The sequence below is a fragment of the Oncorhynchus keta genome, chromosome 4 (genome assembly GCF_023373465.1).
Source record: "Oncorhynchus keta strain PuntledgeMale-10-30-2019 chromosome 4, Oket_V2, whole genome shotgun sequence".
In the NCBI taxonomy this organism is placed as follows: domain Eukaryota; kingdom Metazoa; phylum Chordata; class Actinopteri; order Salmoniformes; family Salmonidae; genus Oncorhynchus; species Oncorhynchus keta.
This window is the reverse complement of record NC_068424.1, coordinates 30,515,636-30,541,268: the sequence shown is the minus strand read 5'-3', so window position 1 is coordinate 30,541,268 and position 25,633 is coordinate 30,515,636. Positions and strand designations below refer to the sequence as shown.

At 42.5% G+C, this 25,633-nt stretch overlaps 2 long non-coding RNA genes across 2 annotated transcripts in view; one reads left to right on the top strand and one right to left on the bottom strand.

The window, feature by feature from the left end:
- The window catches only part of LOC118373355 (uncharacterized), a 45,833-nt gene that overhangs the window by 2,311 nt on the left and 17,889 nt on the right, over nucleotides 1–25,633 (top strand). The window lies entirely within an intron of this gene.
- Nucleotides 1,988–25,021, bottom strand: LOC118373363 (uncharacterized). Its single transcript, XR_004823408.2, has 3 exons — nucleotides 24,660–25,021; nucleotides 7,791–7,881; nucleotides 1,988–2,423 (listed from the first exon to the last, which is right to left on the bottom strand). It is a non-coding gene; the product is annotated as an uncharacterized LOC118373363 (long non-coding RNA).

Genomic DNA, 25,633 nt, shown 5'->3' with positions numbered 1-25,633 from the left:
AGGAGCTGGAGTAGATTAAGCACACAGCTAGTCCTCCCCTACAGTGGGCTGGCTATGTGAAAAGCAGCCAACCCTACGCCCTGCTTTACAATAACGTCACTTTCTGATGACATCATCACTTTTCTACTCGGGTCCACTTATGTGTAGCTCTCTCTCTCTCTCTCTCTCTCTCTCTCTCATTTACTCTCTGTCTCTCTCTCACTCGTTCTCCCTCTCTCAACCCCTCCCTCCCTTGCGCTCTCATTCTCTCTATCCATTAGACGGCAGCCTGTCTGTGTTTTCTTTGGCAGTCGGGACCTGGGTCTGCCTGCCAAGTGCTTCCCTACACAATGTTTTCAGTGTGAGAGATGGGTTATGAGAGGCACAGTAAGAAATAAAGTTGTGGAACCCAAAAAGGGTAGTTAGTTGCCCTGTTCAGTATTCAGCACAACATGTAAAGCAGAAAGCACCAAACTTTAGAATTGATATGGATGTGGTTACCGTCTGATAAGGGGTTTCCCTAAATCTCCACCCTGCCATCCTCCAGTAAACAGCTAATCAGAAATGAATGTTGTGATTATTCAGCATATTGTTTTCACCACAAAATGTACTGTGGGAATGTTATTCATGTATTGCATTTGTTTATTTGGGGGACCGTTTTTATGAGATATAGGTCAATCTCTTCAATCACAGGTAATATGACCATGGCAGATGCCATCTACAATATAATTCAATCCTATTTGCAGTTTGAAATCAAATGAAAAACACACACTCACGTCGAAGAGGTTTTGGTTCACTGTGACTTGGCCTCTAATTGGTTGAATTTCCGTGTTTTCTTAGGCTCAAACGAGGGAGTTTTTCATAGTAAAACGCCTCCAGAGAGTTCCCTGAGTTCCTTGGAATGATTAAAAACATAGAGCAGAGCTGTGGGGTGGTCACAGGCCTGTCTATCTGTTATGTAATGCTACTCCCCTTGCTGAATGAAGTCACTGGCTAGCTTCAGGCACGTTGAAGGAATATTTAACCATAGAATTAGGAATGGGTTAGGATCTCTATGTATTTAACTGAATAGGGGAGGGAGAAAGAGAAGTTGAAAATGCAGAAGTGATACAACATGAATGTGATACACTGGCCCCACAAAAACATTTCCATACAGAATGGTGTGCTACAGCACAACCTTGAAGATGAGATCACATTTGACATTTACTTTTGAATCATTTAGCTAGTAGACTATTAGGACTATATATTAGCACACTCTTATCCAGAGCAACTCACAGTCGATGCATTCAACTAAGTAAATCACCATACTTATAGGCTTAACTATGACAATACAGGAAGTGAAATGTCTCTTTCTCTTTATAGGCAAGATTTAGTAAGACGCTATAGCCTAGCATTTATATAGTTGAAGCAGAATGCTGCCTACAGTATGGAAACACGGAGGTACCAGACAACTTTTCTGTCGCCTCGCTCGTGGATTCAGAAAAAGGGCCACAGTGACCTCATAGAAAGTCAGCCTGAAAAGCCTTTTGTCACACCCTGACGTTTCAGACCCCCGTCGGTCAATCCATGTTCAGATGGAAAGCAGATAAAAAGCTGCTGAATGGCTGGAATCTGTAGAACCTTTTTGTATTTGGATGTGCTGGGTGTCAATGCAGAGAGAGCAGAATGGAGAGGGCATTGTCATGTGTTTTATTCCAATGAAGCCTATCATGCTGTGTTGGCTGGATTAGAACTAATTCTCCTCTGAGATTTTCCTCTCTGCCATAGATGCATATTGCGCACAGCCTTATTTGTGCTGGGGTTTATGAGTCAAAAGAGCACTGTGTTGAGTTTAAAGGGATAGACAGGGCCAGGAGAGGAGGGAGGGAGAGAGTGAGTGAGAAGAATGTCAGTGGTAGTGCTGAGCGATTATTGATTTTTGAGGTCGGTTTGATTATTTAAAAAGATAACACAGTTTTTCGATTTCAGTTTTGATCATTTTTTTCAACATGAAATGCATTCTGAAATATTTACATTCAAATTATTAGAGCTTTTTAATGGATATTCCAAAGACAACAATTGTGAACATTCAATTGCCAAAACATTTAAAATATTCCATTGTCTCAGTTGTGTGTATTACTTTGAATTTGTAATATTTCACTCCTTAAAGTCATCATCTCATCCCTGCTCAGGCAGTGCCAGCCAGACCACCATCTAACGTTATCTCTGTTCTCTCCATACCGTACTGTCTTTAGTCCTCCTATTTAGCTAGGCGAGCCTGCCTAAGTATTCTGCAGAGCTGTCTGACAATCATTTTACGAGTTTTCAAAGTAGATACTTTCACGAACTGTCTCTGTCCGCTCTCTTGTTGTTGTGTACATTCCTCTCTCATATGGCGGCGTATGCAGTCTGTGCGTATCCAACCTAACGTAGCAGGCGTAAAAGTGGATCCATCTCTGTCAGAGCTGGAAAAGAACAGGATTATGGTCATTGTAGTTAATTACCACGTTTCTGCACTGAACTAGGTTGAATATTTGAATAATAAAAACTACAACTCCATTCAGCACAGTGTTGTTATCATGTTGTATTTTTGGTCTCATCTCCTTCGCTCCTCTGTGTGCACCTTCCATTTACATTTACATTTAAGTCATTTAGCAGACGCTCTTATCCAGAGCGACATTTACACCAGAGATCTGTATATAATGACAAGATGCACGTCTCCGCCCTAACAATGGGAGTCGTTGTCCCGAAGGCGGGGGGCAGGTGACAGACAAGCTTAGGTCCAAAATAAGCCCATAGAAACGCATTGGCCTTATTTTAGACAGATTTTAGCAGTGAAACCACTTTCTTCGCCTCTTCCTCTATGGTTTACACACACACCAAGCTCCTCCCCCTGCCTCTCACGCCAACAAAGTTGCGAGATCACAACTTCCTCTCTGTTTTCGTATGTCCCCAGGGAGTCACGCACACACACACACACACACGAAACAAACATGGAATTACAGAGAGAAAGCAAGGACCTTAGCTGGCAGGCAAGCAGAGAAAAGCGGCTAACATCAGAAGTGTGATCTTTGCTCTACTTCCCAGGTTCTGCAGACGTGATGAGTCATGTTCTAAACAATGTGTTTGATTTTGCTGTCAGTTTACCTCCAGCTACAAGAGAAAGCAGCACAGTGATTCACACTGTTTGACTGACCCACATACAGCAATACATGTGCTGCTGCTGCCACTATTAGACTATGGGGCTGATCCATGAAAATAAATATAGTTCTCCAGCTCTAATGAATTGCAGTACAACCAATGACGTTAAAACACAACCAGCAACGTTTAAACACAATCAATGACGTTTGCACCGATGCAGGACTTGGGAGGGTTAACACAAAGCATAGGTCTATTTTATTTGCCAAAAAATAAGACGAGAGAAATCTTTCTAACATAAGAGAGAAATGTATCCCACCATTTCCAGCTTCAACCCAGCTAACAATTCTAGGGAGAGAGAACGTTTTTTAATGTTACACGTAATGTTCCCTTGATGTTTGAATGTCCAGTTCTCCATTATTCCGGGGAACATTCTATGTATGTTAGCAAAAACCTCCTGAGAATGTATTTAGCATGTTTTGGCATTAGAGTTAGGAGAACATTACCTCAATGTCAAACAGAACTAACCCAGAACGTGATTACCATGTTCTCAGAATATCCAATATTAAGGTTCTAGACACGTTTCATGGGACGCTACAAGAACATTCATGTGTCCGGTTTTCTGAGGGTTAGTAGAATATTCCATGAACCTTTTCACGCGTGAGTTCCAAATATCTCTAACCGTCGCCCCTGTTTTTTCACTGTTTCAAAATGTGATTGTTATGCAACATGGACATGGGAGGACGAATTGGATGGTAAAGGACCCTGGGCTCAGCCAGGAGAATATCGCCGCCCCAAAGAAGAACTAGAGGCGGCGAAAGCGGAGAGGCGCTGGTATGAGGAGGCAGCGCGGCGTCGTGGATGGAAGCCTGAGAGTCAGCCCCAAAAATGTCTTGGGGGGGAGGCTCACAGGGAGTATGGCTACGCCAGGTAGGAGACCCGAGCCAACTTCCTGTGGTTACCGGGGGGCGAGAGAGACCGGGCAGTGCTGCCTCTCCAGTGCTGCCGGAGTCTCCCGCCTATCCGGTGCTGCAGCCGGAGTCTCCCGCCTGTCCGGCGCTGCTGCCTGAGTCTCCCGCCTATCCGGCGCTGCTGCCGGAGTCTGAGGCGCCAGAGCCCCTCAGCCCAGAGGCGCCAGAGCCCCTCAGCCCAGAGGCGCCAGAGCCCCTCAGCCCAGAGGCGCCAGAGCCCCCGCCCCTCTGTCCCGAGCTGCCGCCCCTCTGTCCCGAGCTGCCCCTCAGTCCAGTGGGGTCATTAAGTAGGGTCGCCGTGGCTAGGAGGCTACGGAAACGGACAAGGTGGGGGACTAAGACTACGGTGAAGTGGGGACCACGTCCAGCACCAGAGCCGCCACCGCGGACAGATGCCCACCCAGACCCTCCCCAATAGGTTCAGGTTTTGCGGCCGGAGTCCGCACCTTGGGGGTTACTGTCACTCCCTGACCATAGTTTGCTTTGTATGTTTCTATGTTTTGGTTGGTCAGGGTGTGATCTGAGTGGGCATTCTATGTTACATGTCTAGTTTGTCTAGTTCTATGTTTGGCCTGATATGGATCTCAATCAGAGGCAGGTGTTCGTCATTGTCTCTGATTGGGAACCATATTTAGGTAGCCTGTTTGGTGTTGGGTTTTGCGTCCTTGTTACTGTCTCTGTGTTACTTTGCACCAGTATTAGGCTGTTTCGGTTTTCGTGGTACGTTTATTGTTTTTGTATTTGATTCGTGTTTACTTTGTTTCATTAAACATGGATCGCAATAGCCACGCCGCATTTTGGTCTGACTCTCTTTCACCAGAAGAAAACCATTACAGCAACAGGATAGTTACCCGCGCTGCCCTCAAACCAAGGCACACTGCCTGCTAATTATCAATAGTCCATGTTTCAACTTGTCAATTTCAAATTATTTTCCAACAAGTTTTATTTTCTAACAACAGTTTGAATTGAGGTGTGTTCCACCTCCTCGTTAATTCCCATACGAAGTAGCCCATTTCACTCTTGCGGACAATTTATGTTTGAGGTTTTACTGAGCGGACAAACTTCTCTCTTCAAGTGAGCCCAAGCACTGCCCTAGTGTTTTCCCAGATCAAGTATGAAGACATTGAACATCTCTAGTCAGAACAGGCCTTGCACAAACGTTTTTCCACAGCACATTTTCTGGCTGGCGCCCGCATTGCCTTCATTGTTGTTTGTCTTACAAATTGGACTTTGGACATGTGTGCATTCCTATCAAAGTAAGTGGCTTATTTTCTGTATATTGTTCTGTCGTGTCATGTTTTCAAGTACTGGTGACAAATGATGCATTCCGATTCTTGCATAGATTGATATGGACACTGATTATGATCAGCTAATGCTAAGCTATTTGCCGGCTATGTGTGGCACCACGTTTGTTGACATCATACAATGCATTCTGTTTGTCACGTAAGCATCTGTCAGACCAAAGATGTTATAACAAGGGATAGTTCACTCGACTAACTTATGGTGCTTTCAAGACAACTGTGAACTCTGAAAACCACTGCTTAAAATCATGACGTCAGTGATCTTCAGGTCGGAAAGTCAGAGCGCTAGAAAGAGGCCTGTGTTCCAGAGTTGGATGACCATTAAAATCGTTTCTCCCGAATTCCCAGTTGTCTTGAACGTGGCATCAGATTGTAACTTTGGTACCTCAGGCTTTCCAGCTCAGACCCCCCTTTCCAGGGGGTTTATTTGTTTTTAACGTATAACCTTCTCTTGTGTTTGCCCCCATTTATTGTTAAATCCCCCATTATAGTAGTATTTCCTGTATCATATCCCCCCACCATACCTTCCCCCATATTTTTCAGGCAATGAGCGCAGCCATCATTGACTTTGTTTATTTGCGTCTTATGATGGTATTCTGGATTTGGGAGATTTCGCTTGTCAAACGTAAACAAACATTGCTGCCATTATAAAGAAGCTAGCTGCTGTTAGCTTAGCTGACACACATTTATTTTCTAAACAACATTACATTAGTCTCTTGCGCTCACCAGAGATGTGGTACATTGTAAACTAGTCTAGCTGTTAGGTCGCTAACTTATGTTTTGCTTAGTTTTTTGTCAGCGCAACCTGTTATTTAGACTAGTTTATGGAATGAGTTTGGCTGTGGATGTGTTCCGTGTGATGCTTGGATGATGAAATTCGCATTTATCTTTTACGAAAGAAGGTCAAATTGAGGAATAAAGTTTAAAGACCTTCATTTTCCATTAGTACAAAAAAAATATTTAGATGCTTTTTAGACAACAATGATGTTTAGACACGTTTGTTGCGTCATACGCTCTGTTCCAATCACATATTTGAGATTGTACACTGCAGAGACCACTCAGCAATGATCACAAATACGTGATTGTACGCGTCAAAGGGTTAACATTACACCAAACATACACAGAGCATGGTTGCCATAAGATATTATGTTCTAGACACGTTTCATGGGACTCACGTTTCATGGGACACAAATGTTGCACGAACATTGTGTCCAGTTTTCTGAGGGTTAGTAGAATACTCCATTAACGTCCCACCGAATATGTACACTGAAAAAATGGTTGCCATTTTCTCAGAATATAAGGGATATATCCACTGTCCAGAAGAATACCTAACTGCTCCTCCCTAGGCACTTGTGTCAATCTGAAACAACTTGATAGGTGTAAATGCACAGCTCTTTGAAAAGAACACTCAAGAAAAACTTTTATTGATCATAATGATTCAGGAGAATCATTAAAATAGGTTAATATTCCCCAACAACATTAGACATCTATACAGAAAGACCTTAAATTGCTGAAATAAGAACATCAAATCAATGATGAGAGTATAATCAGGTTAACTGATATTTGACATGGACATGGTGGCGTAGATCGGACTACCGCGAAGATCAGACTACCACGAACCAAGAGGTTGTGAGTTCAAATCCCAGGTGAGGACATGTTGAACAATAATTACTATATACATGCACAATGTAATCATGTACTGTATGTCAAAGATGTAAGTTAATTGGCTTGACAACAGTAACAAGGCATGATGTGTAATAATGTTTCTTTGGGATTGTCAGGTGATGTCCTAACAACTGATACACAGAAATGTTCTTGCAACGTTCCCATGAAATGTGTCTAGAACATTAATATCTTGAGTTCTTGAGAACATGGTAAGTTCTATTGGACATTAAGGGAATGGTCTCTTGGAAAGTGTCCTTGCATATCACTGGAACATTCATATGAATACCTTAGATAATGACCGAATAAGACTCCTAATAGAATGTTCTCTAAAGTTATGGGAATGTTTGTTGTTAGCTGGGAACTTATCTTAATTTACCTAAGAGGTGATTAATAAATGTAATAGACTTCAAAAAATGTGTCATTAACTAATTATGAACCATTTAGTGCTAATGGCTGTTATTTTAACAGCCTTTTCCATCTAACACATGCTGTTGGAAATGAAAACCAAACCTATCAGCAAGACAGTCTGACAGCCTAGGGATCACGTGTGCTGCCTAGTGAGGGCCGCACTATCCCTAGGTACAGATCTAGGATCAGCTTACCCTCACCAATCCTAACCTTAACCATTTGTGGGGGAAATGCTAAACTTACCCAAGATCAGCATCTAGGTGCAACTTTCGCCTTACTCCATGTGGAGCCTGTTCACTGTGCATTTTAATGAGAGTTTAAACAACATGAATGAAATATTAATGACTACCTTTCCGGATCTGCGCCAACTCTCTCGATCACCTTCTCATCAGGGGTCTTGGGTCAGTCTGCTGTCGGTCTGTCTCACAGGATTAATTAGCCTGATTGACAGATATTGCAGTAGGTTATTGCACACACAGAAGGTAAATGCACACACACAGACACTCACTCACACACACACACACACACACACACACACACACACACACACGTTTGTTTTACGATCTTTGTCTGGACCAAAAAATGTACTCCCATTCAAAATCCTACTTTCCCTAACCCCTAACCCTGTTCTGTTCACCATCTGCCCTTGCCTGTCTCCAATTGTCGGGTACAGGTACCTCCACCACACTCACTCCTCTCTGCTGAGCTATCGCTCGCCTCCAGCACACACGCACTGTTGGGGCGAGTGACTCTGAACTTACAATGGCTAGCCCCAAATCGTTCTATATATATATATTTTTTCTTGTGCATTTTGTCTCATGACTCCTGCATGCTTTGTTGACTACGAACTTTCTTTACCCAACCGTGGGATAGACTGTTTGTTCCCACATTCGGGACTTTGACTCTCTATTGATTACAAACTTTTGACCTCCCGTCCTATTCTAACCACCTCTCGCCAGCTTTGTATTCATGTTACATGATGAAATTGCTGTACAATATGATCTTGTTGCCATCTAATGAACATTCAGATGTCATAAATCAACACTGCAGAGCCCTCCCTGTCCTCTGCCTTGATTGTACACTGTTGATGATCTGGAAATGTGCATGTACACCCTGGCCTATCTACTGTTGCTAGCCCCAATTCTGATATCTTTGATATCTGCTTCACTGATTTCTGCTCTTGTAAAAGCCTGGGGTTTCTGCACTTAAACACCAGAAGCTTATTACCTAAAATGGATCAATTGAAAGTGTGGGTTCACAGCTCCAATCCAGATGTGTTGGTCATTACTGAGACGTGGATAAAGAAGAGTGTTTTGAACACTGATGTTAACATTTCTGGTTATAACTTTTTTCGGTAAGACAGATCTTCCAAAGGTGGGGTAGAGGCAATCTTTACCAAGGATCACCTTCAGTGCTCGGTTGTCTCCACCAAGTCTGTCCCCAAACAATTTGATTTGCTGGTTTTAAGCACTTTCAAATAGCTCTTTGTTGACTGTTGATGGGTGCTATTGTCCCCAATCAGCACCGGCATGTACCCTACCTGCCCTAAGCTCTCTCCTAGCCCCTTATACTAAGTCTGAATTTGTCGTGCTAGGTGACCTAAACTGGGACATGCTTAAACCACCTGACCAAGTCCTAAAGCAATGGGACTCCCTAAATCTTTCTCAGACTATTACCAATCCCACAAGGTATGACTCCAAACACTCAGAAAAGGCTAGTGAGAGGTATCACTCTGGTGTTTTCTGTAATGACCTTTGTGATCACTGTTTTTACAGCCTGTGTTCGTAATGGCTGCTCAGTGAAACGACCAGTCCTGATTTGTCACAGACGCTTGCTAAAAAACTTTAATGAGCAAGCCTTCCTTTATGAACTGGCCTCTGTGAAATGGTATAGAATCAGCTTGATCTCCTCTGTCGAAGACGCTTGGGCCTTCTTTTTTGATATTTTCAGTGGTATTGTTAACAAACACGCCCCTATAAAGAAAATGAGAATTAGAAACAGGTTCAGCCCCTGGTTCGACTGTGATCTTGCAGAGATACTCCACCTCAAGAATTGTATTTGGCAAAAGGCTCGGCACACGCATACTCAGGCTGACTTGCGTCTCGTTCAGGCAAATGAGAAATTAGTGCACTTAGGCTATCCGGAAGGCCAAAGTTAGTTACTTTAAGGAGCAGTTCTCTCTCTGTGGGTCTGACTCCAAGAAGTTCTGGAAAACGGTTAAAGACCTGGAGAATAAACCCTCCTCCTCACAGCTGTCCATGTCCCTTAATGTTAATGATGTGGTTGTTACTGACAATAAGCACATGGCTGAGCTCTTTAATCACCACTTCATTAAGTCAGGATTCCTATTTAACTCAGGCATGCCTCCTTGCCCATCCAACATTTCCTCATCTCCCACCCCTTCTTATGCGACTATCCCCGATGCTACTCCCTCTTTTTCCTCTGCCCCGCTACAAAGTTTCTCTCTGCAGGCAGTCACTGAGTCAGATGGTTTAGACCCTTTCTTCTTTAAGATTGCTGCCCCTATCATCGCCAAACCTATCTCCGACCTTTTCAACCTGTCTCTCCTTTCTGGGGAGATTCCCATTGCTTGGAAGTCAGCCACGGCTCGTCCTTTATTTAAACAGCGAGATCAAGCGGATCCTAACTGTTATAGGCCTATTTCTATTTTGCCCTGTTTATCATAAGTGTTGGAATTACTTGTCAATAATCAACTGACTGTCTTTCTTGATGTCTATAGTATTCTCTCTGGTATGCAATCCGGTTGCCTCTCAGGTTATGGATGTGTCACTGCAACCTTAAAGGTCCTCAATGATGTCACCATTGCCCTTGAGTAATGTTGTGCTGTTATTTTTATTGAATTGGCCAAAGCTTTTGATACGGTAGACAATTCCATTCTTGTGGGCCGGCTAAGGGTTATAGGTGTCACTGAGGGGTCTTTGGCCTGGTTTGCTAACTACCTCTCTCAAAGAGTGCAGTGTATAAAGTCAGAAAATCTGCTGTCTCAGCCACTGCCTGTCACCAAGAGAGTACCCCAAGGCTCGATCCTAGGCCCCACGCTCTTCTCAATTTACATCAACAACATAACTCAGGCAGTAGGAAGCTCTCTCATCCATTTATATGCAGATGATACAGTGTTATACTCAGCTGGCCCCTCCCCGAATTTTGTGTTAAATGCTCAATAACAAAGCTTTCTTAGTGTCCAAAAAGCTTTCTCTACCCTTAACCTTGTTCTGAACACCTCCAAAACAAAGGTCATGTGGTTTGTTTGGTAAGAAGAATGCCCCTCTCCCCAAAGGTGTGATTACTACATCTGAGGGTGTAGAGCTTGAGGTAGTCACATCATACAAGTACTTGGGAATATGGCTAGATAGTACACTGTCCTTCGCTCAGCAAATATCAAAGCTGCAGGCTAAAGTTAAATCTAGACTTGGTTTTCTCTATCGTAATCACTCCTCTTTCACACCAGCTGCCAAACTAACCATGATTCAGATGACCATCCTACCCATGCTAGATTACAGAGACATCATTTATAGATTGGCAGGTAAGTGTGCTCTCATGCAGATAGATGTTCTTTACCATTTGGCCATCAGATTTGCCACCAATGCTCTTTATAGGACACATCACTGCACTCTATACTCCTCTGTAAACTGGTCATCTCTGTGTACCCGTCGCAAGACCCACTGGTTGATGCTTATTTTTAAAAGCCCCCCTATCTGAGATATCTACTGCAGCCCTCATCCTCCACATGCAACACAAGTTCTGCCAGTCACATTCTGTTAAAGGTCCCCAAAGCACACACATCCCTGGGTCGCTCCTCTTTTCAGTTCTCTGCAGCTAGCAACTGGAACGAGCTGCAACAAACACTCAAACTGGATATTTTTTATCTCAATCTCTTCATTAAAAGACTTAATCATAGACACTCTTACTGACAGTTGTGGCTGCTTTGCGTGATGTATTGTTGTCTCTACCTTCTCGCCCTTTGTGCTGTTGTATGTTTGTACCATGTTTTGTGTTGCTACCATGTCGTTGTCATGTTGTGTTGCTACCATTCTGTGTTGTAATGTGTTGCTGCCTTGCTATGTTGTTGTCTTAGGTCTCTCTTTATGTAGTGTTGTCTCTCTTGTCGTGATGTGTGTTTTGTCCTATATTTATATATATATATTTATTTTTAACCCAGCACCCGTCCACGCAGGAGGCATTTTGCCTTTGGGTAGGCAGTCATTGTAAATAAGAATTTGTTCTTAGCTGACTTGCGTAGTTAAATAAAGGTTAAATAAATAAATAAAATAAATTAAAAACGAATCTTAATCCCAAACCCTAACCAAGCCATCTTCAGATCTCCTTAGAGATTGTCGTGCTGTAGTGGTCTACTCAGTGGATGAATAGAATTCATACAGGGAGGAATCTAATTTTAGATACGGGAGTGTATCTTGAATTGTCACTCAAATCTCTCTTTGATATCAATGCATGTTTCATGTAAAACTTGGAGTTAGAGTTTCCATTCAGCCAGCCAGGTGGAAATATCTTTCTGTAGTTCCTCTGTTCTCACTGCCTGGCACAGTTGGGCTACGGCGTTATTTTAGGGGTTGCAGGGCAAGTGGGACAGCAGTTGGCTCCGAGGAGCAGTACAGTGTCAGTTGCTGTCAGAATATACACCAGTGCAGCGTCGCCAGGTGTCAGAGCGTGTCCCCTCGCACGTCAACCACTCTAAATGTAGCCTGTGTATGGAGCCTTGACCTGTCACTCAAACCCCCAGCTGTCTGCGTGGATGGATGCAGGCTTGCTGAGCAGAGGGGAACTCAGCTGAGGTATGATCCCTGGGTGATCAACTTCTCCTGGCACATTTCTTCCACAGATGCCCCATCAAAACATTACACCTTAGAGCATACTTTTAACAGCAGGGAATATACCCCACTAACCGCAGGTCCTCATCGACTCGTCATCCCAGTGGTTGGAGGTCTGTTTTTAGACAGATCCTATTCTCAGTAAGATGAGTAATATTTCCGCTCTAGAAAGGAGAGGAGTAGATGTATTCTGAGCCCTCAGGCTTTGAACCACATCAGACAGAGTGTTCAGTGTTGGATTTGGAGCATGGAGCCATGGAGAATAACCTGTGTTGCCGAAATCCATGACAAGTTCCCTGGGAAAGCATGCATGGTACAGTGTATCAATCTGCCGTCTTGTTCCGGTTGTTAGACTTTTATGGTGCTTCATGGACCTAAGCCCCCTTCAGCCCCCTCTCCTGTTGGCTTTGATGGTTAGCTGGGGACACACTGATCTTGTTCCTCTCTGAAGCACTGACCGACCATCCCTAGGGAGGGATTGATTGCTTTTGTACTCCCCCATACTGTACGTACCTCTATGTAAAGCAATAGGAGATAGCCTGCCATCTGGGGGAAGTGATACCTCTGTCTGCTGAATCATACTATTAAATTGGTCCCTATTCCTATCTGTCTCCCTCATGCCTCTCCTGTGCCCCACTGCCCCCATCACCCTCCCAGAGAAGATAGTGCGTTTACTGGGCTAGAGGGATGTAACTTATCTTAATGTGGTAGTTGTGTCACGCTTCGGGGCCTATCTGCACAGAAAACCTTTAGACCGTCTTGTTGAAAGTGGTGGAGAGGTTGGTACAATATGTGTTATGTAGAGGATTTGTAGAGTGCAAAATAGACTTGTTTCCCATCACATTTTTAACAGTACAAATGTAAAATATCAAATTAAGATTTCATTTTACTGGAGATTGGAGAGACTCTGCGAAAGATAGTATGTCACAAAGGCTGTGGGCTGGATTTGCACAGTTACGCTTCTCTCACATTCTTAGGAAAATATGTTACTCATTATTGCCGTTTTGAATTTATCGGTCATTTTAATTGTTTATCTGGAAATTTCTTTAGAATGCTTGGAAATACTATTTATGCATCTTTGTTTACTCTCATAATGTGTATAGATTTCTTTGACGCATTTCTGAAACTTTGGCTACCAGTTTTGTGCCTTTGTGCACAACTTCCCGATGCTTTTCCAGGTTTGATGTGGTGTTTCTGGATGAATAGAACAATGGTGCCTTTGCAGTTTGCATTTTACTAAAATGTTGTTCCCTTTCTCCTCGATTAACTCAAAATAATGGGAGCATTTCCACAAGGAAACGGTTAAGCGGGGTATCAACTCAGATGCCATGTTTATTTGAACTAGGAATGTTACAGATAGAAATGCATTGACGAAAGCTAATGTGATTCCTCAAAGACACTGCGTTTGTGGTATGGATTTCAAAGAGACGACAGAGAGTTCTCTTTGAGATGCTCAACTATCTATAATTTTACCGGTTCCCATCTTTCAATGAGAAACTCATTTTAGATTCTTCAAAGTAGCCACCCTTTGCCTTGATGACAGATTTGCACACTCTTGAAATTCTCTCAACCAGTTTCACGAGGAATGCTTATCCAACAGTCTTGAAGGAGTTCCCACATATGCTGAGCACTTGTTGGCTGATTTTCCTTACTCTGTGGGCCAACAAATCCCAAATCATCTCAATTGGGTTGAGGTTGGGTGATTGTGGAGGCCAGGTCATCTGAATGCAGCACTCCATTTGTCTCCTTCTTGGTCAAATAGTCCTTACACAGCCTCAAGGTGTGTTTTGGGTCATTGTGCTGTTGAAAAACAGATGATAGTCCCACTAAATGCAAACCAGATGGGATGACATATCGCTGCAGAATGCTGTGGTAGCCATGCTGGTTAAGTGTGCCTTGAATTATAAATAAATCACAGTGTCACCAGAAAAGCACCATCACAACTCCTCTTCCATGCTTCACAGTGGGAACCACACATGCAGAGATCATCCGTTCAACTACTCTGCATCTCACAAAGACATGGTGGTTGGAACCAAAAATCTCAAATTTGGACTCATCAGAACAAAAGACAGATTTCCACCGGTCTAATGTCCATTGCTTGTGTTTCTTGGCCCAAGCAAGTATTTTATTCTTATTGGTGTTATTTAGTAGTGGTTTCTTTGCAGAAATTTGACCATGAAGTCCTGATTCATGCAGTCTCCTCTGAACAGTTGATGTTGAGATGTGTCAGTTACTTGAACTCTATGAAGCATTTATTTGGGCTGAAATCTGAGGTGCAGTTAACTCTAATGAACTTATCCTCTGCAGCAGAGGTAACTTTCCTTTGGCGGTCCTCATGAGAGCCAGTTTCATCATAGCTCTTGATGGTTTTTGCCCGTGCACTTGATGAAACCTTTTCCAGATTAACTGACCTTCATGTCTTAAAGTAATGATGGACTGTCATTTCTCTTTGCTCATTTGAGCTGTTCTTGCCATAATATGGACTTGGTCTTTTACCAAATGGGGCTATCTTCTGTATACCACCCCTACCTTGTCACAACACAGCTGATTGGCTCAAATGCATTAAGAAGGAAATAAATTCCAGATATTAACTTTTTACATTGAAATTGAAATGCATTCCAGGTGACTACCTCGTGAAGCTGGTTGAGATAATGCTAAGAGTGTGCAAAGCTGTCATCAAGGCAAAGGGTGGCTACTTTGAAAAATCTCAAATATAAAATATATTTGGATTTGTTTAACACTTTTTTGGTTACTACATGATTCCATATGTGTTATTTCATAGTTTTGATGTGTTCACTTTTATTCTACAATGTAGAAAATAGTCAAATAAAGAGTAGGTGTGTCCAAACTTTTGACTGGTACTGTATGTTGTTAAGAACGTGAGAGTAGGGTGACTCCCATAGCAGGCCTCAAACCCAGGACACTAGCACCAATAATGAACACCCTAACCACTGTCCTAATTTGGGATATCTCTAGGGCATGTGCTTATTGGGCCAGTATAGTTACGCCCTGTCCAGAAGAATACCTAACCCCTCCTACCTACTTTAGGCACTTGATAGGTGTTAGCAATAGGGTGAATGCACTTTGACACAAATCTCAGGTCTTTTAAAAGTACACTCAAGAAATACTTTTATTGATCATAATGAGTCAGGTGTGTCGTTATTAAACAGGTTAATATGCCCCACCAACATTAGACGATACAGAAAGCCCTTAAATTGTAAATCAAATAAATGATGAGAGAATTGTCAAATTAACTGATACTTGACAAGGACATGATGGTGTAGCAGGGAGATGGGAGTACAGTGAACCAAGATGTTGCGAGTTCAAATCCCAGATGAGGACATGTTGCATAATAATTACTGTAGAAATGAACACGCTCAATGTAATCATGTTTGTCAAATATGTAAGTTGAAAACACTATGTTAAAAGCACAGTTTGTGAGTGTATCTAACCTTGCCAACAGACAAAAAGAGTTCTGAATTGATCAGTGGTTCACCAATCAAGGCCTTGATTTGTCTTGGCAACAGTAAGAAGGTGTGTTGTGTAATGAAACAAACATCTTTTGGAGAATGTTTCTTTGGGACCATCAGGCTTCCTGAGAAATGATACACAGAAATATTCTTGCAAAGTTCCCCTGAAACGTGTCAAGAACAGTAATATCTTAAATTCTGAGAACATGGAAACCATGTTCTGTGTATGTTTGGTGGGATGTTGATGAAATATTCTTCTAACCATCAGAAAACTGGACAAATTAATGTTCTTGCAACGTCTGATGAAACTGTCGGGAACATCAATATTGTATCGTCTGAGAACATTGTAACCATGTTATATATATATATATATTTTTTTGACATTAAGGGAATGTTCTCCCAACTTTAACACCAAAACATGCTAGAAAGGTTCTCAATGTTTTCAAAATGTTCCCAAAACTAATGTAAAACCGGACACTCAAAACATTAGGGGAACAGTACGGGTAACGTTGCAAAAACCTTCCCCCTAGAATTGTTAGCTGGGTAGCTAGGTAGCTAACTAGCAAACATAGCTACACACAATAATACCGGAGTCAATATCAGCATGTGAAGTAGGTAACTAGCTGTAAAATCACCTAAACAAACTGTTCTATCTATCTCACAGAGTTCATCTTGCCGTTCGCTTCTTCCCAGAGTGAATGCAGAGTGCGTTGCTATGGCAACAACGACCCTCGTTTCCCACAGACACACAGGGCGCATTGCGAGATGGTACTTGAAGGAGAAACTGAGTTTAATAATTTAGTACACTGTTTAGATCTAAGCGAAATATATACTTTGTCATGACGATATAAACAGATGGATGTGTTCTAGACAAGTATGCCCATACCATCCCTTGCAGTCAGTGCAGTAGCTGCAGTACACTGAAGTATAACTGCAGTTAGAGTGCAATATAACTGCAGTATGCTGCAAATACTGCGTCCAAAATAACACCGTTTTTCCCCCAGTGTAACTGCAGTTAGAGTGCAGTATAACTGCAGTTCAACTGTAGTACATTGCAGTTATTCTGCAATTACTGCATCCAAATACCACAGTTGACTGCAGTTACTGCACATTACCTGTGAGGAGAACCATGTAGCTACAGTTGAAGTTGGAAGTTTACATACACATAGGTTAGAGTCATTAAAACTCCACAAATTTCTTGTTAACAAACTATAGTTTTGGCAAGTCAGTTAGGACATCTACTTTGTGCATGACAATTTTTCCAACAATTGTTAACAGACAGATTATTTCACTTATAATTCACTGTATCACAATTCCAGTGGGGCAGAAGTTTACATACACTAAATTGACTGTGCCTTTAAACAGCTTTGAAAATTCCAGAAAATGATGTCATGGTTTTAGAAGCTTCTGAAAGGCTACTTGACATACTTTGAGTCAATTGGAGGTGTAACTGAGGATGTATTTCAAGGCCTACCTTCAAACTCAGTGCCTCTGCTTGACATCATGGGAAAATCAAAGGAGACGCGTTCTGTCTCCTAGAGATGAACGTGCTTTTGGTGCGAAAAGCACCAATCAATCCCAGAACAACAGCAAAGGACCTTGTGAAGATGCTGGAGGAAACAGGTACAAACGTATCTATATCCACAGTAAAACGAGTCCTATATCGACATAACCTGAAAGACCGCTGAGCAAGGAAGAAGCCACTGCTCCAAAACAGCCATAAAAAAGCCAGACTACGGTTTACAACTGCACATGGGGACAAAGATTGTACTTTTTGGAGAAATATCCTCTGGTCTGATGAAACAAAAATAGAACTGTTTGGCCATAATGACCATCGTTATGTTTGGAGGAGAAAGGGGGAGGCTTGCAAGCCGAATAACACGATTCCAACTGTTAAGTATGGGGGGGCAGCATCATGTTGTGGGGGTGCCTTGCTGCAGGAGGGTCTGGTGATGGCATCATGAGGAGAGAAAATGATGTGGATATATTGAAGCAACATCTGAAGACATCAGTCAGGAAGTTAAAGTTTGGTCGCAAATGGGTCTTCCAAATGGACAATGACCCCAAGCATACTTCCAATGTTGAGGCAAAGTGGCTTAAGGACAACAAAGTCAAGGTATTGGAGTGACCATCACAAAGCCTGAATTCAATCCAATAGAAGATTTGTGGGCAGAATTGAAAATGCATGTGCGAGCAAGGAGGCCAACAAATCTGACTCAGTTACACCAGCTCTGTCAGGGGGAATGGGCCAAAATTCCAACTTATTGTGGGAAGCTTGTGGAAGGCTACCCAAAATGTTTGACTCAAGTTAAACAATTTAAAGGCAATGCTACCAAATACTAATTGACTGTATGTAAACTTCTGACCCACTGGGAATGTGATGAAAGAAATAAAAGCTGAAATAAATAATTTTCTTTACTATTATTCTGACATTTCACATTCTTAAAATAAAGTGGTGATCCTAACTGACCAAAGACAGGGAATGTTTACTAGGATTAAATGTCAGGAATTGTGAAAAACTGAGTTTAAATGTATTTGGCTAAGGCGTATGTAAACTTCGGACTTCAACTGTATGACTCGTTCCTGGAAGTGGATTATCCCTTTAATGGGTGTGATCAATCACAGTCTACAAATCACTTCTTCACATCTGTCTCACCTTTTGGTTTTGCGTTTTGTTGGGGGGTGCATTTGTGAAAACACAGGTGACAACACCAGGAACAACAGAACAACAACGGCAGTTAGTACAGCAGTGAGCTCACACCTCTGCCCTGTAATGGACTTGCAATGGGGGAGGAAAGGAAAGTGTGAAGCACTCTTGACTGTCATGTCACCCTGGGGGCAGGAGGCTCATCCTGGAAGTGATTTATGGAGCTGTCTACTATGTTCCCTGAGGGGGAGAGGAGCACAGGAGCAGGCCTTTTTCTCAACCATTGACCCAACTTTTTTTTCACCCATTGACCGTTTATTTTCCCACAACAGATGGGCCCCCTGGGGCCCTGGGTCGTTTGCACCTCTAGGCAGCTGAGCATCCTCAATCTTCCTGAGCCCCACTGGTTTCCCTGTAACAGCCTGTCCCATAGGTCACCTCTGTGGCTTAACTACCAGTCCCAAGTTACTAGGCACACTATTCATTATTCTCCGGCAAACATTGTTACAACTTTGTATTTCTCCATTGTACTCACTGCAATGTGCTCTGGGAGTGAGACTGAGATCTGGTGGTGGTGTCACCCCATGGGTATTTGTAGATGTGCTACTGCTGAGGCATTCAAATATGCCTCATTCAAGAGGCTCTCCCATCGACTCTTAGCTCTACTACCATATATCATGTAGTAAACCCACATACCCTGATTACAGGCCCCCTCTACAGGGCAATATGTGGACATATCTAGGACATTATGTCCCATCAGTCCCTGAGCAGAAATGATTGCTCCTAAAATTTCAGCCATCAAGCTTCTAAAACTTTATAGTTTTAGAATGCATTTATTAACTAGCATTGGAGTCCCTAACTGATCTCTCTCTGTTCATATAAGGAAACATATGAGGTCAGAGGTCACAAAGAAGAGGCTAACCAGGGCCACGGCTTCATCCAAGGTCCTTCATAGTGGTCCTTCATAAAGGAAAGTTTATCTGTGTTCATATTTTCAATTCCAGAGAAAGTAGTGCTTCGAACCTAAGGGTTTCTACTATTATATGAACCATTACTAACGAATCAATCACAAATCAGTCAACCTTTGTCATTGTATGAGTTTCATGGGTCTAGCAGACAGATGTATTATACCCACACGTCCTGAATATACTAGAACTGTGTTGCATTAAATCTAATAACTGGACATAATGCTCTGCAGACTCTGACAGATTTACTGTAAAGCCCCTCCATTCTTCAGCCATCCAAGTGCCAGTGTCGGTCAGGAGCTGTTCATTGCCTGCACAGATAGTCATGGTGTGTCTGAGATTTTGGTGGCAAACTCTGCTCAACAAGACGGTTTAAAAAGCATTTGTTTCATTTATCCACATACTGTAGCGTGTAGCATATGTCTGCTCCCTTGTCAATGCAAATAGCTCCTCGACAAGAACATGAGTGAAATCAATTATTTTGGCCTTTCTAACCGATTTCAGGAGTGCCTAATTCTTGTATAGCAAATATTGTTGTACTTGCGCGTGGTCAGCTGTTTTCTGCTGAACTCATTGAATGGACACACTGTAGCTAATGTGTTTCCTGTTGGAGACTAGCCATTGGTTGGTCGTTGTACTCTAATCTATCAGTCAGCAGCAGGAACGGAGCAGTTTTCAGTTGCTGCTGATTCACTTTGAAAACAATACCTGCCACCCACAGATTACAGAGTGCTCTTCCAGAAAAACTGATTATGACAACGACTTAAACAAACCTTTTGTGGCTGAAAGACAATGGCGCTTTATTTCTACTGCTTGCTTTATTTCCAAAATCGCTGAGTTCAATCCAGTAGCGCTCCAGTAGCACTCACTTCACGAGCTCAGGGCATGCCCGACTCAGCATGCATTTGTAGTCTACTTGTGTGCACTGCTGCTATAGCCCTTTGCTTTAGCTACTGCCATGGAGTTTGCTAAATATTTTCATAAAGAAACTGATAAAACACACAGGTGCAAAATCAAGGTGACTTACAAAGAGTACCAAGAGCAAGAGAGGGAGTGTGGTGTCCACAACTAAATAATAATTATTTAGCCTAAAAAGGGTGTTTAGCATCCCCAGTGGCTCAGCAAGCGTAAATAGTATATTCTCCGCTGCCGGCCTGCTCTCCAGGCACCATCGCATAAACCAGATGTCACAGACTGGCCAAATTCGTGTTTCGAAAAAAATGTTATTATAAAAATGTATTCAATGGCACTAATAAGGCATTTTCGTTTCATTTGTATTTAACTCTATACTAAACAAAAATATAAACGCAACATGCAACAATTTCAATGATTTGACTGAGTTACAGTTCATATAAGGAAATTAGTCAATTGAAATAAAATGTATCAGGCCCTAATCTATGGATTTCACATGACTGGGAATACAGATATGCATCTGTTGGTCACAGATACTGTACCTTAAAAAAAGGTAGGGGTGTGGATTATGAGTCAGTATTTGGTGTGACCACCATTTTCCTCATGCAGCGCAACACATCTCCGTTGCATAGAGTTAATCAGGCTGTTGATTGTGGCCTGTGTAATGTTGTCCCACTCCTCCATCCTTTCTGGATATTGGCAGGAGCTGAAACATGTTGATCCAGGGCATCCCAAACATGCTCAATGGGTGACATGTCTGGTGAGTATGCAGGCCATGGAAGAACTGGGACATTTTCAGCTTTCAGGAATTGTGTACAGATCCTTGCGACATGGGGCTGTGCATTATAATGCTGAAACATGAGGTGATGGCGGCAGATGAATGGCAAGACAATGGTCCTCAGGATGTTATCATGGTATCTCTGGGCATTCAAATTGCCATCGATAAAATGCAATTGGGTTCGTTGTCAGTAACTTGAACCTGCCCATACCATAACCCCACAGCCACCATGGAGCACTCTGTTCACAACATTGACATCAGCAAACCAATCGCCCACACGACGCCATACACCATGCCTGCCATCTACAATTGAAACTGTGATTCATCCGTGAAGAGCACACTTTTCCAGCGTGCCAGTGGCCATCGAAGGTGAACATTTGTCCACTGAAGTCGGTTACGACGCCAAACGGCAGTCAGGTCAAGACCCCTGTGAGGATGACGAGCACGCAGATCAGCTTCCCTGAGGCGGTTTTTAACAGTTTGGTCAGAAATTCTTTGGTTGTGCAAACCCACAGTTTCATCAGCTGCCCGGGTGGCTGGTCTCAGACAATCCCGCAGGTGAAGAAGCCGGATGTGGGGGTCTTGGGATGTTGTGGTTGCACATCTTCTGGGGTTGTGAGACCAGTTGGACGTACTACCAAATTCTCCAAAATGACATTGGGAGGAGAAATTAACATTCAATTCTCTAGTAACAGCTCTGGTGGACATTCCTGCAGTAAGCCTGCCAGTTGCACACTCCCTCAACTTGAGACATGTGGCATTGTGTTGTGTGTCAAAACTGCACATTTTAGAGTGGCCTTTTAATGTCCCCACCACAAGGTCCGTCCGTCTGTGTAATGATCATGCTGTTTAATCAGCTTCTAGATATGCCACATCTGTCAGGTGGACGGATTGTTTTGGCAAAGGAGAAATGCTTACTAACAGGGATGAACACAAATTTAGCACATTTTATAGAAATAAGCTTTTTGTGTGTATATAATTTTTTTTTATTTGTTTGTAGGCTATAGCCTTGAAATAATTGAAATACTATAGCCTAAATAATTAATTTCCCTTCTTAGTCTCCCTGTCTGATCTATTTAGAGTGTTTATATGCTGTTTATATGACATGTAGCCTATTTGAAATGATGAAAGCTTCTTACATTGACCTTTTCGTGTTTATTCAAATACTTTTTATTCAAGTCATATGGTTTGGTTTTAATACTTCAAAACCAAGTGGTAGGTCCAGGTTGTCAGAAAAAAATAGATGCGTGCTGGTTAAATTGAGATTTTAATGAATGGAGCGAATTTGAAGCAGCAGTTTTCTTGCCAATGATCACGGAGCGTTTTTTTTAGCGGAGCGGTTGAAAGGACGTGGAGCACCGAGCGAAGCTCTGCTCCATGGGCAACGAGTGGGATTTCCAACTGCTCAACTCCGCTCACAATACCTCATAATGTCAAAGTGGATTTGTGTTTTTTGAATCTTTTACAAATTAATAAAAAATGAAAACTCATTCTGTTTGAAATAAGAGTGTAGTGATAGTAAATACTACCTTATCGATGTACCCCACACATACAGATAATTGTAAGGTCCCTCAGTCGAACAGTGAATTTCCAATGCCTCGCAAAGAAGGACACCATTGAATATCCCTTTGAGCATGGGGAAGTTATTTATTCCACTTCGGATGGTGTATCAATACACCTTGTCACTACAAAGATACAGGTGTCCTTCCTAACTCAGTTGCTGGAGAGGAAGGAAACCGCTCAGGTATTTCACCATCAGGCCAATGGTTTAAAAAGTTACAGTTTAATTAATGGCTATGATAGGAGAAAATTGAAGATGGACTAACAGCATTGTAGTTACTCCACAGTACTAACCTAAATGACAGAGTGAAAAGAAGGAAGCTTGTACAGAATAAAAATATTTTAGAACATGCATCCAGTTTGCAACAAGGAACTAGTAATACTGCAAAAAATGTTGCAAAGTAATTGACTTTTTCTCCTGAATAAAAACATTTATGTTTGGGCCAAATCCAATACACATTACTGAGTGGCACTCTCCATTTTTTCAAGTATAGTGGTGGCTGCATCATGTTATGGGTATGCTTATAGGCCTAATCGTTAAGGACGGGGGGTTTTTCAGGATTAAAAAGAAACTGAATGGAGTTAAGCACAGACAAAATCCTAAAGTAAAATCTGGTTCTTAAACTTAAAACAGAAGGCCAAATCTACGCTGGAGTTGCTTACCAAAAAGACAGTAGCCGAGTTAGTGGCCGAGTTACAGTTTTGACTTACCTATAGGCCTACATTAGTAAAATGAACTCTTTGACTCATATACTGAAGCTACTCAAACAGGCTCTTATCTGTATTAGTTGTGAATGAGAGACAGTCAGACGCTTGGAGGGAGAGAATAAGCCAGATTTGCAAACACATGTAAAATGATTAAGGATTAAGAGGGAGAGTCAATAGAAGGCTCTGGCTTCTCTCTCTCTCTCTCTCTCTCTCTCTGCAACAGTAAAGTCATGGTTCTACGATGTTCCACCCCATTAAGAATACTATGTGTGAAGAAATTAGATTCTACAATAAACTGACTGAGAACATTTGCATGACGTGTTGACAGCAAGGCTTAGAGAGAGCACTTTTAACCTGAACTTAGGGAGAATAAGTGAGACAGAGTGTCACTTTATGGAGCAATGAAAGCATATGCGGATATGACATGAAACCCTACCACCATCCGACTACAGCTGCAATCTGTCCATCTCACCCTATACTGTAGCGACCCGCCGCAATACTCTGCGCTTTTGTCAGTCTCATTCAAGCAGCAAAATGCTGGGTACTGATTAGATGGTAACGGTTCTTTGTTCGTAATGCCCTCACATGATGCTCTACACCTCTGCGTAATCTCATAGAGCCCGAGCCAACTCTAAATGCGTTGATCTCTTCTCTATGGAGAGACAGAGAGAGAGACAGCAAAGTCAGCAGTGTTCTGGCCCTCCAGCGAACCCCCTGGTTCCCAAGTCCACATGCCCTCAAAAGGAGGTTGAACCTGGGGAGGCCAGCTCCACAAAGTGGCCTGGCAGCCATCACATGCCTGAAGGTGTTTTGTCTAAACCTTTTTCATTCATTTACTCTATGGCACAAGTGTGTCTGCAATGTTAAACAAGCAGGGTCCCACGTGTAAATATTTAGCCTTACATGTTTAAGCGAGTTCAAAGGTGGCATGTACAAGTGAATGGAAGACATTCTCTGGCTTCCCAATAAACACTGCATTATATCTAAGCTCAGATAACGGAGTCTGAAATGAATGGCCACATCTGAGTGTTAATAGGAGAACAAAGCAAATTCCAGGGCTCTGTAAACTGGAGAAGTAATTTGCTCCCTAACTGGCGATGGCCTCATTATGGCAGAGGCAGTAATTAATCACAAGCACATGCCTTTTGTGTTGCATGTTGAATAGAGGACACACACAGGACCAACCACAGAGCTCTCGCTATAGTTTAAACTCCAATCTACCAGATCAAGGGTCCCGAAAGGGATAGGTTTGTTGTGTTGATGTCAACATTTAGAAGGACTAAAATCACACCTGTAGGAAGCATTACACAGCTTGATGTCGTGGAATGTACCTTGACGTGACATTGAAAAGTCCTGCTCCGGTGCGCATTTAGACACGAGTCGTAGCCTTCAGATACTGTTGGGTGTCCACTGTCCAGATGTCCAGCTGAACTTTCAGGTCACATGACCCCTGTTGAACCTAAGAACTTCCTGACGTTAATCAGTTGGGGAGAGGCAATACGGACATGCCTGGTGCCCAAATTGATGACGTATGTCGTGCAGCTGAGAGTCAAGTGGAGACGAATGGATTTGGTTCAGTCAGTTGTGTCAGTCGACTCTGATGAGCCCTTTCCAACTAGCTAGTTTATGCTGGCTAGCTGGCAACAGCAACAGCATGCGCTAGTTGAAACTTGTAAAAGAAAGTGTTGATTATCTCGATGGCCGATGGATGTCACGTGACATGCCAATTAGCTAAGGGTAACGTCAAGCCGGTGTAAATGACCATTGCAACGGTGTTGTATTGAGGTGCTTCCCACTGTATTATATTTATAGTAGGATAGCAACCTATACGAGAAATAACTTGTAATATTGATAACCATCTGGATCTCACGTGATACAGTCAAATGCTGCTCAATGGGGAGAGTTTGCGATGCAAGCCGGCAACACAACAAAGACAGGGCACTGCTGTCCTACAGTAACATAGAGGGAAGTAGCTAGATAGTGTAGCTAATATCAAGCCAGGGTGACAGGTTCTGAACACTCCCAAGTCCCAACTTCGCTGATGTTTCTAGCCACAAGCATAAGCTAGCTAGCTGGGGAGGGCTCATGAGAAGGACTGTGCGAACTAAACTGACTGAAATGAATGCGTTAGTCCTCACTCAATACATGATACATTTTGGGCACCAGCCTCAGTTGGGGTTAGAGAGCTATATTGATCCCAAGTTTAAAGTGTAATATATTTGAATTAATCATCATAGACATTTGATGCCGATAGGCCTGTCTGGACCATTTCAATCATTTATATGATCTGTGGTACATTTTTGAA